The following is a 9575-nucleotide window of genomic DNA, read 5'->3' on the forward strand; positions in this document are numbered from 1 at the left end:
AAAAGACGTTTGAAAATCTTGTTCAGGGCTCGGGATTCAAACTGAAAGCTCCCGAGTCCGGCCGGCCGTCAATAAACCATTTTTCCTTCTCAAAATCATTCCTGAGTCCTGGCCTCTCTATACTCAAATAATTGAACTTCTCTTAAATTCCACTACAACACCACTTGCATTGGTGTGGAATATTTATTATAATTGATATAACATTTGTACTTGCTTATGTTTAGTTTATGTGCTTGGTTTGGGTTGTTGTTTTTTGTATTAAAGAAATTGTGGGTTAACAGAAAAATCAGGTGTAAATACAGGATTCCCATATATTACCCTGCCACCAATATTTTTCATTGGTTTAGAATATTTGTTACAATTGATGATGGCACAGTTTTATAATTATACTATTAATTAAAGTCTGCGGTTTAACTTGGGTTACTTGTTTGTGCAGTGTATATCCCCAGATTTTTAAAAATTTGTAATCTGTTACCATATAAACGATCTAAGGTTTCTCCTATTAAACTTATTCAGACATATATTACATTGCTGTTGTGTTCCCAGTGTTGTTCTAGCATTATCACCACCCATTTCCAAAATATTTCTATCATTCCAAATAGGAACCCAGTACATTTGAAGTAGTTTCCATTCCATATCCCCACCCCAACCCCTGGTAAACTATATTCTAGGTTCAGATTGTATGGGTTTGCTTATTCCAATTGTTTCAAATCAGTGAGATCACACAATATTCGTTATGTTTTTGTCTGGCTTATTTCACTCAACAACTCAACAAGATGTCTTCAGTGGCCATCCATGTTGCTGTATGTATCAGAATTTCTTTCCTTTTTAAGACTGAATAACTTTCCATCAAATGTATATACTATATTTTATTTATCCATTCATTGGTTGATGGACACCTGGGTTGTTTCCATCTTTTGGAAATTGTGAAAATTGCCACTATGAAGATCAGTGTGTAAATAGTTGTTTGAGTTCTTCTTTTCAATTCTTTTGGGGTATATACTTAGTAGTGGAATTGCCAGATCATATTTTAGTTTTATACTTAACTTTCTGAGGAACTGCCAAAATGTCTTCCACAACAACTGCTCCATTTTACATGGCCAGCAGCAACGAATGAGTGTTCTTATTTCTCTGCAACTTCTCTAACATTTGCTATTTTCCAGTTTTTTAATAACTGCTGTTCTAATGGGTATGAAATGGTATCTCATTATGGGATTTTTTTGTTTTGTTTTGTTTTTATTTCTCTCTCCTTCCTCTCCTCCCACCCACCCAGTTGTCTGCTCTCTGTGTCCATTCACTGTATTCCTCTGTGATGGCTTCTATCCTTATCAGTGGCACCGGGAATCTGTGTTTCTTTTTGTTAGGTCATCTTGCTGTGTCAGGTCTTCGTGTGTGCAGCACCATTCTTGGGCAGGTTGCACTTTCTTTCTCATTGGACAGCTCTCCTTATGGGGCACACTCCTTGGTCGTGGGTCTCCCTTATGCGGGGGACACCCCTGCATGGCATGGCACTCCTTGTGCACATCAGCACTGTGCATGGGCCAGCTCCACATGGGTCAAGCAGGCTGGGGGTTTAAACTGCAGACTTCCCATGAGGTAGGTGGATGCCCTATCCATTGGGCCAAGTCTGCTTCCCTCATTGTGGTTTTGATTTGCATTTTCCTGATGGCTAATGATGTTGAGAATCTTTTCATATGCTTTCTGCCCATTTGTATATCTTCTTGGGAGAGATGTCTGTTCAGGTCTTTTGCCCATTTTGTAATTGGGTTGTTTGTCTTTTTGTTAAGTAGAAGCATTTCTTTATATATGCTGCATATTAATCCTCTATCAGATATGTGGTTTCCAAATATTTTCTACTATTATATGGGTTGCCATTTTACTACCATGATGAATTCCTTTGAATAACAAAAGTTTTTAATTTTGATGTGGTCCTATTTATTTTTTCTTTTAGTGCTTGTGTTTTGAGTATAAAGTCCAAGAAGCCATTGCCTAGCACAAGGCTCCTAAAGATGTTTCTCTACAATTTTTTTTTAATTGGAGGTTAATAGTTTTTTCTTATATTTAGGTCTTAGATCAATTTTGAGTTGATTTTTGTATATGATGTGAAGTAGGAGTCTTCCTTGCCTTTTTTTTTTTTTGAATGGAGATCCAGTTCTCCCAGCATCATTTATTAAAGAGACTATTCTTTTCCAACGGAGGAGTCTTTGCCACCTTGTCAAAAACCAGTTGGCCATAAACTGATTGAGGACTGATTTCTCAGCTCTCAATCTTATTTCTTTTGTATAAATGTCTGTCCTTGTGTCAGTACCATGCTCTTTTGTTTACCAAGAGTTTGTAATAAGTTTCAAGATCGGGAAGTGTGAGTCCCCCAACTTCATTCTTTTTCAAGATGGCTTTAGCTCTTTGGGGCCCCTTAATCTTACATTTAAATTTGATGATTCGCTTTTCCATTTCTGCAAAAATTGTTGCAGGAATTTTGATGGGGATTGCATTGAATCTATAAATTGCTTTGGGTAGTACTGACATCTTAATGATATGTAATCTCCCAATCCATAAACGCAGAATGCAGTGGCAGCCACACCCCTTCCAATCACTTGCCCAGCAGCCATCCTCTCCTTGAACCCTGGGATTAAGACTCCACACTCTCTAAGCACTTGGATGGCAGCCAAGCTCTCTGCAAATTCTTGAGCACAAGCTCCACCTTCTCAGAACACTGGTGTGGCAGCACTCTTCCTGAACAATGGTGCAGAAAGTCCATCTTCTCCGAGAGCCAGGGAAGAACCATCCTTTCCACACACATCTGTGGGCCCATTCTCCTGGCGTGAGAAGATGTCTTAGATCTAGACCCCAGCTTCCATGGTTCTGTCCCTTTTCTGTCCTTTGTAGTCCAGGTTGGCAGTGGTTCTGTTGTGGAATTTAAGAGAAGTTCAATTATTTGAGTATAGAGAGGCCAGGACTCAGGAATGATTTTGAGAAGGAAAAATGGTTTATTGACGGCCGGCCGGACTCGGGAGCTTTTAGTTTGAATCCCGAGCCCTGAACAAGATTTTCAAACGTTTTTTATACAGAGAGGAAAGGCCAAATGGTCTCTTTGTTTCAGTTTTCAATAGGCTTCAATTAGCATATATCTTTTACATCTTAGGTAAGCTTTTAGCATGGACTCTAGACATTTTAGATAAGCTTTTAGCGCATTTGGTTTTTGCATTTCTCTTAAATACTTAAAGTTTATAGCCCCTGCATTGTTAAACATTTCCTGGGACTGGAGCCGCTGCCAGTCCCTAAGGACAGGACTGCAGCTTCTTACCGGTACACACTTACAAGTCAAACAACTTAGTTATCTCTGAAGAGACAAAGAGCCTTCCACCCATAGCCCACATCATTTTCTCCCTTTTGCCAAAGTTTACTTGCTAAGCTTTGGCATAATTATTGTTGGAGCTATGAGGTGGATGGCTGTTTGTTGTCTTGATTGATTATTTATTAGTCTTTAGTACAGCATCTAGGACTGTTTTTAGAAGTTTAGAACTTTTCATTCTGGACAGCAGAATCTTGGGCAGGGGCCTTTCACAGTTATTCTGCTGCCACTGGCACTCACGTGGATTTCTAGTTAGGTTTCAGATCTATTTATTACTTTTATTTTACTCTTAAAGAGTTTACACCTTTAATTTAAAAGGGATGCTGAAGGGAGATGATCTCTTTTCTGTAACTGTTTCTTGCTGGCCATGGGCTGTAGTCATTGCCTAATAAGGTGTAAAACTCTTTAATTTATTCTAACTGGAGGAAGATGGATCTGGCATTTTGTACGAAGCTGGATGAAGTTTTCATATGGTTAATAAGATGTTCACTCTGAAAGAAACAAACTTAATTAAAATTTTGGAATACTTGTTTTTAAAAGAGGACACATTGGATTACAGAGGTAGACAAGGTTAGGTGCTTATAAAGATGGCATTTTTTAAAAGCTGGTGGGAACAGCATATATATTCTTTTTTAAGTTATCTATCTTTAGAGAGAAATTGCAACAGACACTTAGCTTTGTCTGAAGACACATTCTAAGCTGTTCAATGATTGACACTTATTTGCTCTGTCAGATGCTCTTGGTGAACTGGCACTCTTTGGGCAACTGGCTTCACTCAGGATTAGAACACTAAGTTGGAAATACTCTTAGTTTTCACCTGTGGGAGTGATCAGAACTACAGAATAAAGATTTTTACACTTTGGTTTTCATTGTACAATTTTTAGCAATTTTGACTTGTTCAATAGGTGACTCACTATTAGCAAGCAAGCCTCACTTTTGCTAACTGAGACTGGCTGAGACTGCTACTTTATTCTATAGACATGTTATTAACTGTTTAGAAAATGATTTTACCAGGAATTTAACATGTTTAATATACTTTTGCACTTGATCTAAAATAGAAAATATAACATTACAATTATTAGGCATATATTTAGTACAGGATAAAAGTGCAGCACTTAATATTAACTAATGTATTACTTAATGCATAAGGATTTAGAGTTGCAATTATTAGTTTTGAGTTTCAGGTTTGTAATACTTTACATGTTATCTCTCTATGAGAGCAGGCCATAATGCTAATTGTGTTTAAGTTTTACTTACAGTATCTTGGTATCATGGCTCTACTTAGCATGTTCTTCAACGCAGTGAGCAAGTTGCAGCATCTTTCATCTTAGAGAGATTTTCTAGTATTCTACTAGCCTGGTGCATAGTGCTCTCTGGCACCATGGAACAGTGCCAGTCTGGAAGCGATATCTATTGTACACTTGGCTGTACCGAGTCATTATTGGCTGCAGGAGCTTGAAACTGCAATATAGTTTCTATCAACTTCAGGAACAGAACTAGAGACTGATATAGCACATATTTTAATTGAGGGGTTAGTGACTAGCTTGGCCAATAACTCACATGGAGAGGCCACTTGTAATGTATACAAGGCTTGGTTCGAATGCACAAGAGTTTGACAATGTTAAAGTTTATTCTTTGTTTTATATATATTTTAAACAACTTAACACAATACATATATCAAATGACTATTTACTTACACAATTTTACTATGGAGATAATAGTAGGTACTTTACTTTAGTAATAGAGGAAAAATATTATTTTTCATTGTTAGAATGAAAACAGAATATTTTTAATAGAATCAAGACAACTTTTTATTACTATTTACTTAAATGTGTATTTTGCAGTGGCTTTCAGACAGGTTTATTATCATGAAGTTATTTCTGCTACCAATACTAATTTAAGTTTCTTTAGTTAACAATGACTTTTACAACTAGAACTATTTAAACATTTTCAGTTTGGAAGATGTTTTACAAACTCTTTATAATTGACTATAACTACATTGACTAGCCACTTCATGTTTAAATAAACTTACTAAATTACAATTACTAATGAAAGAAATTTACTCTTTATTTAAGAGAGCATATCTACAATCTTTTTCTTTTAGCTTAATTTTACTAATGTGACCTTACAATTTTCATTACTGTAAAGATTTTGTATATATAATGTTAATTTAGTTTATAAATTAACTATGGGAGATTACACTCAAGTTAAATAAAATTGAAACTATAATAGTTTATGCAAGGAATGTTCTCTTTTTCTTTTACAGGAAGCTAAAAACTTCTTTTTTTTAAGTTATGAAAATTATTAAATTAAAAGCATACTGACTACTAGGTTTTAAAACACATGCATACTGACTACTAGGTTTTAAAACACATTACACAATTACTTAATTTTTTTAAAATCATAACTCAGGAAAGATCTCTCCATAGTTTTTATGGACTTTCTTTTACTTACTGAAATTTGTTAATAGAGCTACTAATCACTTTTATTTCGTTGGAAAGAAATTTTCTGGAAGAAATTAAGGCTCACTAGATTGTGGAGAAGAAAATAATTTATTTTCAATCTTGCAAGAAGGGGTGCAGAGCCAGATATGGCTGGTGCCACGAACAAAGAAAAATGACACAATTTATACTCTTAAGCCTAGCATGCAAGCTCTTCTTGTTTTTTTATAGATTGGATACTTCAGAAGTTACAGCTTATCTGAGATTTAACTTTCCCATGCAAAAGTTTGATTTAACTGCTTCTTTTATCACATTCTAACTATTTTAGTTTTTACCTGCTCTCCTCTTTGTCAAATAAGGAATAGAATTTAGTGCTGAAATGGCACCGACTTAGTTAGCTTCTTCTTGGGCATCTTTCCACTGCTCATAGGACTGGCCTAAACTGGTCTCCTCTACTGCTGTTCAACCCGGGAGTGGGAGACTGAGGCAGCAGGCCGCAGGGTTACATCAACATTTTTCTTATGTGAAAATTAACTTAATCTTTGTTTTTTTTTTTTTTTTTAATTTATGGCTGACAAAGGTTTAAACTGGGAAATTACCAGGCAAACTGATTCTTAATTCTTTAGCTTAGTAGATAGGTTTAATCTGCCACACCTAGTCTTGCTTTAAAAGCTCTTGCAAAGAGGAGGCCCTTTCTTAATTGTTTCCATAATCAGATTTCTATGACTTTTTCATCTTGCTTAGTTTAATTTGGGCTTTAAGAATATTTATAAATATAACTGCATATTTAATTTTTAACAATTTGAATAGACCTCTTTTAAGAATTTTTATTTGTTAATTTGATATTATCTTGATGTATGAAGACATACATTGAGCTTTTTTTTTTTAAATGGGCAGACACAAAGAGTTAGACACAAACAGAACTCATTGATATTACTTATAATTTGCATTATTTTATATACTGTTTAGCTTAATTAATTAGGGGTCTAGAAATACATATTACTTATATAACTGCATATTTAACTTCAACAATTTGAGCAAATAGGCAGACATGAATAGTTTGACAACAACAACATGACTTTAGTTACTTTAAACTTTTCAAAGACTTTTGAAACTCTTCTTAATTTGCACTATGACTATGCAGTTTACCACAAGAATTTTCTTTTTTACTTAATGGATTGTAATAACTAAAATGTTCTCAATGCCTTAGCACCATTTTGTTTTAGAACTTTATATTTTACTTTGAAATTAGCAGAATTTTGGATAAGCAACAAGATTAATTTTATATATATTTACTGAGGCTATTTGAAGCCTCAGGGAGACAGACTGCTTTCTCTCATGAATTGCCACTCTCAGGAACACTGACTGTCAAGGCAGGAGACTTCTCTCCCTCCACTCCCCTTTTTGATTTTGGAGATAATAAAACTCCAGTGGCCATTTAACTTTATTCTATCAGGCAGCAATTTATTTAGTTTACACTTGAATTCATGAGAGAAAGGGTTACTAATACCAGGAGAGGAGACAGTGATGTCCCAGCTCTTCTCAATTATGAAATAACCATAGGCAAAGGCAAAGGGTGAGGTTAGGCTTGAAGTAACTATAAACAAAGGAAAGGTTAGTGTAGAATTTACACTTAAATAATAGTTTCAGGCTAAATTCACTCAGTTATAATCTCAGTTATTGTCTTTCTACTGTTTTATAATATAAATGCATTTATAAATGATTTTAACTCTTAGTTACAGTTTTTATTAATTTTTTAAAACTTATTAATTTTATAACACCTTTAAATACCTTTCATTCAACTTATAACATATTAAATGAACTTAACTATTACTTTAATTTTTCTTTTAAAGTAAAAGAATAAATCTCTTGCAGTTAGTTTGAAATAAAAGGCTACTTTTCAGGATTTGATTTTTAGAACATAAAATGTTCTTTTAAAAGAGGTAAGACTCTTCTTCAATCATTGAGGATATGTTGAGGTTAAAGCACAAGAAGCTATTGATAAAAGATTTTCTTTGTATATTGATCTTACTTAATTTAATCATAAAAATTTTCTTTCCACAAACCTTATACACTTTCAGTATTTATTCAGGTTCTGTCCCACACTCTACTCTTTCCAATAATCAATCATTTTATCTTAGGACAAAATCATCTTCTGTTTCCTTAACAATAAAAACACAATCTATATATCCCACATAGTAAGTTACCAGGCAAACTTCTTACAACATATAATTGCCATTAATACTAAACAAGTTTGTTAAAATAATGAACTTTTCTTCACTTTAAATACTTAGTAGCATGTAATACCAGAAACAGTTTTTTTGGAAGGAAGTTGGCAGGGGAGATTGGCTGCTGAATAAGTTTGTTATAAAATTGCTTTTTATTATTATTATCAATTCAGTTTTGTTAAATAATGACTTTCTGCAATTAGCCACTTAAATACCTTAAACAATGCTTTGTAAAACTTTTATATTTATACTTTTAAGACAAATTTTACTTTCACAGAACACATTCTCTTACTTAAGGTTACTACAATACCTTTTAAGAACCTGAGCAGAATGTAAACGTATTTTGGCTTTGACACCCTAAGGAGGGAACTTTACCGCATTTATTCTGATTCTGCTTTTCACCCTCTTCACTTCCCCCCTCTTCTAGGCAGTCAGGCGCACAACAAACAGGAATGCGGCTTATGAATAGAAGGGTGGACTCACTGGAAAGGGGCAAGCCGCTCCCCACTTTCTAGCTTTCAGCCAAAATGGGCAGACAGAACCTACTCAAATTTGGCAACTCTCCTAGGGACCCAGCCACCCTGACTGGGACATCCCCAACAAACTTGGGTGCGTGGCGCGGACACAGATGGCCTCCAAGCCCTGGCAAAGGGCCAGACCAGAGACAAGACAGCAGAGCATGCACAAACATCTAGACTCCGCAAACATCTAGACTCCTCAGCTTTTGCCTCAGAATCATTTCACTCCCTTGCCAATGTCAAGGGAGGGCTCCAGCTCAACTGTAATTCTACTTTACATAAGGACACAACTCCAACACTAGCCTTGAGCTGACATAGACAGAAGCACAAAGGTCACTAATCTGACCCACAAGTTTATATATTTATTTTCACCATGGCTGCCCCCACAGCCATCACAAACCTCAGAACACTTAACATTTGGTATAAAGCGAATTCATTCACAAATTAGTACTATAACAAAAGATTTTAGCTAGACTTTTCCACTGTTTAAACTTTACACCCAGACTAAGCTCCACCAGAAAAGCCGATCCATTTTCCTGTAACCAAGTTTTGTTTCCCTTAATCTAGACCAATTTCCAGGACATTAGGACTTGAACCTATAAATAGCCTTTCCTATTAAAATCGAGACTCCACTCCTTTAGTGGATATAAGACCAGTACCAGATTCTAACATGCAGTTAGACAAACCCAAAACACCAGGGCTTTTCCCCGGTTTTCCTCCTTTTCTCAAGCCTAGAGAGAACGGCTTCCCCCCAGCCTTCTGGGGCTACTAGGGTTCTCTCGGGAGGTGATCAGCCTCCCCTTCCTAGCAATTAAAGCTAGGGCCTTCCAGACTGTGCTCACCCGGGGAGTCTTACCTTTTTCCATGTTCGGAGTTCTTTTTCGTTCCCAGAATCTTTCTCTTCAGACCTTCCATTGCCCTCGATTTTTGTCGGGAAGATTCTGGTGGAGCCCACATCTTTTCTGGATTAAATTTAATCCAGGGGCGCCCAGATTTGGGGTTCACCCGAGTCCTCCCGGCTTCCTCGGGGATTTGG

The sequence above is a fragment of the Dasypus novemcinctus genome, chromosome 30 (genome assembly GCF_030445035.2).
Source record: "Dasypus novemcinctus isolate mDasNov1 chromosome 30, mDasNov1.1.hap2, whole genome shotgun sequence".
Taxonomy (NCBI): Eukaryota; Metazoa; Chordata; class Mammalia; order Cingulata; family Dasypodidae; genus Dasypus; species Dasypus novemcinctus.